This window comes from Zosterops lateralis (genome assembly GCF_965231275.1).
Source record: "Zosterops lateralis genome assembly, chromosome: 32".
NCBI lineage: Eukaryota > Metazoa > Chordata > Aves > Passeriformes > Zosteropidae > Zosterops > Zosterops lateralis.
This window is the reverse complement of record NC_139792.1, coordinates 3,392,245-3,401,832: the sequence shown is the minus strand read 5'-3', so window position 1 is coordinate 3,401,832 and position 9,588 is coordinate 3,392,245.

Sequence of the window (9,588 nt, the reverse complement as noted above, 5' to 3'; positions counted from 1 at the left end):
CCAAGTCCTGCACTTTGGCCACAATAACCCCTACAGTGCTCTGGGCTGGGGATGGTGTGGCTGGACAGTGCCCAGGCAGAAAGGGACCTGGGGGTTCTGGTCAGCAGCGGCTGAACATGAGCCTGCAGTGTGCCCAGGTGGCCAAGAGGGCCAATGGCACCTGGCCTGGAGCAGGAATGGTGTGGCCAGCAGGAGCAGGGAGCTCATTCTTCCCCTGGACTCAGCACTGGTGAGGCCACACCTCGAGTGCTGTGTCCAGTTCTGGCCCCTCAGTTTAGGAAGGACCTTGAGACGCTTGAACGTGTCCAGAGGAGGCAACGAGGCTGGTGAGGGGCTTGGAAAACAAGCCAGAGGAAGAACGACTGAGGGAGCTGGGGGTGTTTAGCCTGGAGAAAAGGAGACTCAGAGGTGACCTTATCACTCTCTACAACTTCCTGAAGGGGGGCTGCAGACAGCTGGGGGTTGGTCTCTTTGTCCAGGCAGCAACTGACAGAAGGACAGGACACAGTCTTCAGCTGTGTCAAGGGAAATATAGGTTGGATAGTAGGAAGAAGTTTTTCACGAAAAGAGTGATTAAATACTGGAATAGTCTGCCTGGGGAGGTGGTGGAGTCACCATCCCTGGATGTGTTTAAGAAGAGACTGGATGTGGCACTCGATGCCATGATCCAGTTGAGGTGTCAGGGCTGGGTTGGACTCGATGATCTTGAAGGTCTCTTCCAACCTACACATTCTGTGATTCTGTGATGGGACCCTGACTGGGGTTACTGGGAGCCACCAGAGCCACGCAGGAAAACAGCTGTGCACACACTGGGAGGAACTGGGAGCAACTGGGAATGACAGGATGCATACTGGTGACAACTGGGAGGTACTGGCAGGGACTGGAATAAAACTGGGGACAACTGAACCATGCTGAGGGAACTGGGAGTGCCTGGCAATGACTAAAAGAAGACTACAAAACCTCCTTCCCCCAAAAAAACCCTGAAAAAACAAAACAAAAAACATAAACAAAACAAAACAAAAAAATCCACCACAAACCAAAACCAAACAAAAAACCTCTAAAAAACAAGAACCACAAAAAAAACCCAAACAAACAAACAAACAAAAAACCAACCAAAACAAAAAAAACCCAACCAAACAAAAAAAAAAAACAACCACGGGGAACCAAAAATCCCAAAAACAAAACAAAGAACACCAAAAAAAGAAACCAAAACACTTTAGACTGACACAAGTACTGCTATACAGCATTTACTTCTACTATATGTTAACCTTATTCCTCAAAATCATTCCTTTCTTTTCCAAGAAATACCTGTGGGAACAGAAATCTCTCCTTCTCTGTAGGACATTCTGTATTAAGGATGAGTTAATGGGATTAAAGATTTATTGGCTTCTTTTTCTCTCAAACATACCAAAGGAGGGAGAAATATGAAAACAAAGCTCTACTTATGTCATTTTGTAATTCTGACACATTTAATTAATTTTCTTTTAAATTTACCCCATCCATTCTGAAAAGCACCATTCTCAGGCTAAGCCTAAGGGATCCATCTTTTTTAATTTGCTGCTAATGCTATTTGTACAGCTCCCAGCCCTTGTTATGGCCATGGGGGGCCCAGGGCTGATCCTGGGAGCCGCCACTGCCGGCCCCGGGACCCCCGAACCCCTTTCCCGGCCATCCCGCCCCTCCAGCCCCAGCGCCCCCCAACGGGGTCCCGGCAATCCCAGGGCTCCCCCCCTCTCGGGCTCCCCGATTTGGGCTCCTGGGGCTCTCCTGTCTCTGGGCTCCCGCTCAGGGGCTCCCCAAAGCCCGGCCCTCTCCCGGGCTCCCCAAACCCGGGCTCCCCCCGGCCCCGCCGGGGCTCTGCCCACACCGGGACCCCCCAAAACCACCTCCCGGGGAACCCCCATGTCCCCCCGAGGGCCATCTGCGCCTCGCCTTTGGAGCCCTGCCAGCTCCAAACATCCCCCCAAAAACCCCAAGCCCAGGGAGCCCAAACCCGGGATATTTGGGGCGAGCTCCCCCTCCCCGGGCACCTGCGGGATGGGGCCGATGGTCCCGGGGCTGCTGCGGCTTCAGGGAGCGCTGGAGCCGCCCGCTCCCTCCTCTGCTCTTCTTCCTCCCGCTTCCCGCGGCCGCTCCGCCTCTTCCTCCCTCCCTCCTCCTCCTGCCCCGTTCCCGAACCCCTCGCAGCCCGCGGGACGAGCGGGGATGGAGCCGGGAAAGGTCGGAAGGCAGAGAGGGCCCAGGGGGATGCCAGGACTGGCAGTGACTGGGCTGTGCTGGGAGCACCTCATCACCCCCGTCAGGTGACATTTTATAGGGGACCCCCATTCCAAGCCCCTCTGGGGGATGTTTTGCCCCCCGCCACAGCCGGGGTGGATTTTTGGGATTCTCTCTGCCATGGCCGCTTTAAGAGGCGCCTGTTTTGGGTTCCCAGGAAAACTCCCCTTCAAAGGGCAACACCACTCCCGGTGATTCCGGCAGCGGAGCCCCGGGGGGGGGCTGGGGGTCCCAGGGGGAATTTGGGGGTCCCGGGAGGGTTTGGGGGTCCCTGGGCGGGGCCGGTGACAGAGCTGGGACCCCGAGCCGGGTCTGAACCTTCTCACTGTGCCCGGGCAGCGTCAGCGTGTTCAGGGAGATCCTGGGGCCCGGGGGTCACCCCAAATCCCAGGGGAGCCCAAATGGCCAGGGAGCCCCTGCAGTGCCCCCAGCGCTGGATCTGCTGCAGGCAGGGGGGCACCAGCACTCGGCCCCCACTCCCCACCATCACAGGGGGGCAGAAACGGGGGAGGGGCACGGACAGGTCGGGGGGACCCCCAAAGTCCTGGGGGAGGGGACACGGGGGGACTCCCAGGAATCCCCGTGGGGGGATGAGGGGGGACCCAGGAGGAGTTTGGGGGGGCCGGGGGGGTCATGGGGGGACCCCCAGGAGTCTTGTGGGGGGTGGGGAGGGCAAAGAACAGGGCGACCCCCAGGATGGGTTTGGGGGGGATCTGGGCTGGAGCTTCCCTGGCAGTGGGATGAGGATGGGATCTGCCCGTGGAATTCCATGGGAATGGGATGGCAGTGAGATCCAGCTACAGAATTCCCATGGGAATGGGACAGCAGTGGGGTCCATCCTTGGAGATCCCACGGGAATTCCCATGTTCCCAAATTCTGCCCTCCCAAATCCCCCATTTCCCAATCCCACATTCCCATGGGAATTCTGCCCATACCCCCCTTTATGCTCCAGTGCCTCCCGCCCATATCTGACACATTTCCGGAGCCATTCCAGGCAGGTGTGCCCCAGGGCATTTGTCACTTCCTCAGCCTGGATCTCCTCCTGTTCCCGGCGCCTCTTGGTGACCTGGGCAGCGCCGTGGCCACCAGGAATCCCCCGGATCCCCGGAGGCTCGGGGGGAATGCCAGGAGTGGGAGTGACTGGGCTGTACTGGGATCCTACTGGGATCCTGCTGGGAGTGAGCTGGAGCAGCGGGATGGCTCCACGGCTGGGGCTGGGGGCGCTCCTGGGGGGGCCAGGGGGAGTGGGACCCCCGGCCCCGGGACCCTGACCCGCCATTCCCGGCCCCGGGACCCCCCTGCTCCCCTTTTCCTGCACAGGGACCCCCTGAATCCCCCATTTCTGAACACCAGCACCCCCTGCTCCCCTTTTCCCGGCCATCCCATGGCTCCCAGCCTCCAGACGTCCCCTGTGCTTGACTTTGGGATGGCGTGGAATGCCTTGGACCCCCATTCCTGTCTTTCCCAGCCCCCAGCCCCACCTTTCTTCAAAACCAGAGACCCCCTGAACTCCCCCTTCCCAAACATTCTAAGTGTCACCACCCTGGTTCCCCCTTTTTGGGAAACCCTGAATTTTCCTTTCTTGGGCTCAAGGACCCCCTGGAACTCCCTTCTACCTCTCCAAGTCCCTGCTCCCCATTTCCCTGACCCTGAGACCCCCCTGCACCCCCATTCCTGAGAACCCAGGTGCCCTTTTACCCCTTTGCCCTGCCCTGAGACCCCCCTGCACCCCCTGATCCGGCACCAACACAACCTTTTCCCGGCCACCCCGCCTCTCCCAGCCCCCAGAGCCCCCTTTTCCTTCTCCCTGGGACCCCTGGGCCCCCATTCCTGCATTTCCCAGCCCCTCCTTTCCTCACACTCAGGAGCCCTGGCACCCCCTTTGCTGGGCACAGGATTCCCTGGACACCCCATCCCACCTCTCCCAGCCCCTGCACCCCCTTTCCTTGACTCTGAGCCCCTGAACCTCCTTCAGCTGTCCCAGCTCTTCCAGTCCCCCCTTTCCTTGGCCTCTTGACCCCCCTGGATCCCCAAACTCCCACTTTCAGCCCTCCAGCTCCCCCAAATCTCCGTGTGATGTTGGAGTCCAGGGCATCCCTCTGGGCGCCCTGGGAAGTCACAGACCTCGGTAGAGAGGCCTGGGACCCAAAAAAGAGGGTCTGGGGTCTGTGCAGGGGGATTTGCCGGGCACAGAGCCCAGGAAGACACAGTCTTTGATTTTGGTCCATGAGAAAAACATCTAACACAGAGAAGAATTGCAAGTCACAAAGGTGTTACTGAGAGTAGTGTAGTTATCACTGTGCAGAAGATTTTGTAGTTATGGATTTTTAGAATGTAGATGCAAAGGGACAAGATGGTGATTTTAGGGCGGTGCCCTGGGTTCTTCTTCTTCTCCCTTGGCATCCATCTTCTGCAGTGACGTGGGCACAAAATAGTTTCAGTGGATTGGATCAGAGTAGAAATGACCCTGTTAGTATAGGTGATAGACATTGGCACAGAATTGTAAACAATGGGTACGTAGTTATCTGTATAAGAGGTAGCGACCTCCCATCACACAGGGGAGTCGCCTTGTGTCCGAGCTGCTGAGAACACCATGGCTGGACACAGGAGGGGAGTCGCCTTGTGTCCGAGCTGCTGTGAACATCTTGGCCGGACACAGAGAATTGTAAGATAAGAACTAATAAACAACGCAAGAAACCAGAAAACCAAGACCTTGAGACTCCCTTCATTCTCGCGCCGAACACCGAGCTCAGCACAGAACACAAAGACACAGAGTCAGACAGCAGACCCTAAATCCTTCCAAGGTCAAGAGGGAAAATCACTCCCTTCGTGCCCACACGAACCACCAGCCAGCCTTGGAATCTCGGGTGAGGAAACAACCGGATTTAAACCCCGAGAATTGGCGTCCCTGGGTGGGCACACGAGTGGGCACATGGATGGGCACGAACGGGCACGAATGGACACCGGTGTGGGCAGAATCGGTGCTTTCCAGTGGACACAGCAAGACCTCTGAAGGAAAGAAGACAAGCTGAGAAGACAGGGGAAGAAATCTCTAACCAGAGACGGCAGCGGATTGCAAATTCACCTCGGACCGACGAGTTCCAAGGGCCCAGGACTCGTCTCCTGAAATCTGCAGGTCGGTGATCAGGAAACCTCTGAACTGAATTTGAGAACACCTGCACTGCATTCTTCAATTTTGGTAAGAACAGTTAAATTTAGAACACGGGAGGAGACCCTCTCCCGGGAAAAATAAGGGAAAAACTTTCTCCGTGCAGCAGTAGTGTAGCGGGGAGGGAGGAAGAAACACCTTATCAGCTGGCCTGCAGCCAGCACCGGGTTTGTCTGTGGCCAGCAGCGAGCAGCGGGTTCTTTTGCTGGCCGGCAGCCAGGCAGGTCCTGTCGTCTGTTATCAGCAGACGGGTCTCATACACCTCTTACAGGAGGTGGGGAAGGGGAGAGCCATCAGCCTCCTCTGAGTTTTAATAGGAAAGGAGAGATACCAGCACCCTCAGGATTACCGCAGATAGGTCAAAAAACCCTAGAGACAGGAGAGTCAGCAGGTCTCCTTGAGTTTAGCACAGAAAAGTCATCAACTTTCCCTGGGTTCGCCACAGTCCTCAGGAATTCAGTCCCAGAAATTCGTCTCGGGAAAGTCAAAACTTCTAATCCATCCCGAGATAAGGACATGCTTGTTTTCGAGGCGTGTTCCGTGAGCACGGGACACTTGCCGCAGCAGTGGGGGAGGGAGAAGTGAGACAAAGTGCATCCAGGAGTCTTTGCAGCCCCCCTCAGACACAGCGCGTTCAGACACAGCCTGAAAGTTTTCCACTGCCCTTTCCCCTTCAGCGCAGGGACAGACAGAGAGAGGGGGGAAGGGGGAGTGGAGGAGACACCAGGAAAACAGGGAAAACAAGCCCAGATCGCGTCAGTGGTGAGAGATAACACTGCGGCGTGTGCGCGCGAAAGCGATCGCGACTGGGGGCGGCCGGGGAGTGCCCCGTGTCGGGACAGCGCGGGCTGCGGGGGCGGCGCGGGCGGAGCAGGGCCTGTGTCGCGGAGCGCGAGTGAGGAGCCGGGACAGGCAGAGAGAGCAGAGTTGGAAACTACAAACCCCAGAAAGCTTTGCGGTTGGCGCATGTGCAGACACATAGTCAAGATGGACGGCGCAAGTGCAAAGCAGGAAACTACAAATCCCAGAAAGCCTTGCGGCAGGCAGGGAGCAAGTAGGATGCAGCTCGAGGATCACGATCGCTCTGGGCGGGAGAAACCCCAACAGAGAGCAAGACGGGGAGCCCCGGGGGGCGGGTTGAGAGAAGACACTCCTGCGGGCAGTGCCGAGGCAGGCGGTGCCAGCGCAGGCAGGACCGGGGCAGGCAAAGGCAGAGCAAGCAGGGAGGAGGCGTGGCCAGGGCGGAGAGTTTCTCCAAGGCGCCACCCCCTCAGAGCGAGCGCTGTGAGCCTGGCCCCGCCCACAAGCGGCACTTTGACATTGTCAGTCCAGTTCCCTCAAGTTTTCCTTTCAGCAAAAGGTAGCCAAGTTTCCCTTGAATCCACTGCACACACCCTTTCTTCATTTATCCTTCGGCTACATGCTGGGTTTACCCTTTTCTTAGAGTTTTAAAGTCTCCACTCCTCATCCAGGAGAGGGAGGGATGCCAGGGATGACAGTAACCCTCGGGATTAGGAGGGGCTGCATTCAGGCAAAATAATAATTCAATTAAAGTTACAGGTTTTCTGAATTCAGAAGCAGAGATCCGGAAATCATTGGATGTTTGCAAAGCAGCTGCATGATCAGGAGCAAAAGACTTATTGTCATGACATGGAAAAGGATTTTTGATTATAGTGTTGATGTATTTGGATCCAAGTTGATTTGTGTTTTAGTATTGTATTGACATTAGAAGGGATTTCTATGTGGTTTTAAGATTTGTTAAGTAAGTAAAGTTGAATTTAAGATAAGGATTGATAAAGTTTAAGTAATAGATTTATATTTTATAAATTTAAAGTTTTATTGTATGTAGGTTTTAAATGTATTTTATGTTAAGATAAGTTAAATAAGTTGAGTATATTAAGTTTTAACATAAGATAAATAAGAGAATAAGTTTCAAGATAATAAGTTAAGTTTTAAGTTAAGTAGGTTAAAGTTAAGATAAGAAATAAGTTAAAATAATAAGGTAATAAGTAAGATAAGTTGGTAAAATAAGATAAGTTTAAGATAATAAGTTTTAAGTAATAAGTATTGTTAATTGTATCATGATACATTTCAAAATTCTCCTTTATGTTCTTTAGTTGTTTAAGCATTTCATAATTGTTGTTGTTAAGAGCTTTGTTCCAAAAATGTATTAAAGGATATCACTCTAGATAAGGCCAGGGTTTTGGCCACACTTTGGCTTTAACTAGAGGAGAGATGTGTTCATCAACAAGCACAGATGTTGCATGTGAAACTTTTCCTGATGGATTTCAGGTTTTAACAAGAGTTGTGCATTTTCCATCAAAGTACAGTTTTAATTAACCTATGGCAAAGAAGTAGCTTTTGTTTCTGCAGATACAGAACACAAGTGAATTTCTGCAAAGAGTGTGGAAATCATGTCAAGCGCAGAAGCTCTGACGGCTTCAAGAGTAGAGGAGAGAGCATGCAGATGTGAACCAGTGTCAAGACTGCAGACATCTTTCATTCTGCGTGCAAGGACTTATATCTTGCGTTTTCTTTTCATTCTGTATTGCATGAATTTGTCAGATGGTTCAGAATCAATTCATGAGAGCACAGAGCGGTTGGGAAATGGAGTGAACAAACTCAGAGAAGAAACCAGATCACGGATGAATGGCATGTTTGATTTCTTCAACCTTTCACGGTTGTGGAAGAAAATTTTGAAAAAAAATTGTATGTATTTTATTGAGACTTGTAATTCTTCTCATGATCAAGTCGTGTTTGCTTTAATGCATATGGCAAAGCAGCCAAAGAGGTGTTTTTTGGTGAAAACAAAGGGGGGAGATGTTGGAGTCCAGGGCATCCCTCTGGGCGCCCTGGGAAGTCACAGACCTCGGTAGAGAGGCCTGGGACCCAAAAAAGAGGGTCTGGGGTCTGTGCAGGGGGATTTGCCGGGCACAGAGCCCAGGAAGACACAGTCTTTGATTTTGGTCCATGAGAAAAACATCTAACACAGAGAAGAATTGCAAGTCACAAAGGTGTTACTGAGAGTAGTGTAGTTATCACTGTGCAGAAGATTTTGTAGTTATGGATTTTTAGAATGTAGATGCAAAGGGACAAGATGGTGATTTTAGGGCGGTGCCCTGGGTTCTTCTTCTTCTCCCTTGGCATCCATCTTCTGCAGTGACGTGGGCACAAAATAGTTTCAGTGGATTGGATCAGAGTAGAAATGACCCTGTTAGTATAGGTGATAGACATTGGCACAGAATTGTAAACAATGGGTACGTAGTTATCTGTATAAGAGGTAGCGACCTCCCATCACACAGGGGAGTCGCCTTGTGTCCGAGCTGCTGAGAACACCATGGCCGGACACAGGAGGGGAGTCGCCTTGTGTCCGAGCTGCTGTGAACATCTTGGCCGGACACAGAGAATTGTAAGATAAGAACTAATAAACAACGCAAGAAACCAGAAAACCAAGACCTTGAGACTCCCTTCATTCTCGCGCCGAACACCGAGCTCAGCACAGAACACAGAGACACAGAGTCAGACAGCAGACCCTAAATCCTTCCGAGGTCAAGAGGGAAAATCACTCCCTTCGTGCCCACACGAACCACCAGCCAGCCTTGGAATCTCGGGTGAGGAAACAACCGGATTTAAACCCCGAGATGTCCCCCCAGTTCCCCACTCCCTGCAGTCCCTGGAAGTAGCACTGTCGGAGCCCGGCCCGGGGGTCCCCCAGTCCTGGATTGTGGGGACGGGGACGGGACCCCCTGCGAGCGCTGGGACAGCGAGCGGGGCCGGATGGAGCCGCAGACACCGGGGATGGCAGCGGGAGCTGGGCTGGGATATTGAGATAGCCAGAGCTGGGTATGGGATAGCCAGAGCTGGATATTGGGATAGCCAGGGCTGGATACTGGGATAGCCAGAGCTGGGATATTGGGATAGCCAGAGCTGGGATACTGGGATAGCCAGAGCTGGATATGGGATAGCCAGAGCTGGATACTGGGATAACCAGAGCTGGATATTGGGATAGCCAGAGCTGGGATATTGGGATAGCCAGAGGTGGATACTGGGATAGCCAGAGCTGGGAAGCTGGGGGAGGAGGCAAAGAAGTAAAATTTTTAGTTGACACTGGAGCAACATATTCTGCTTTGAAAAAGGGTTTA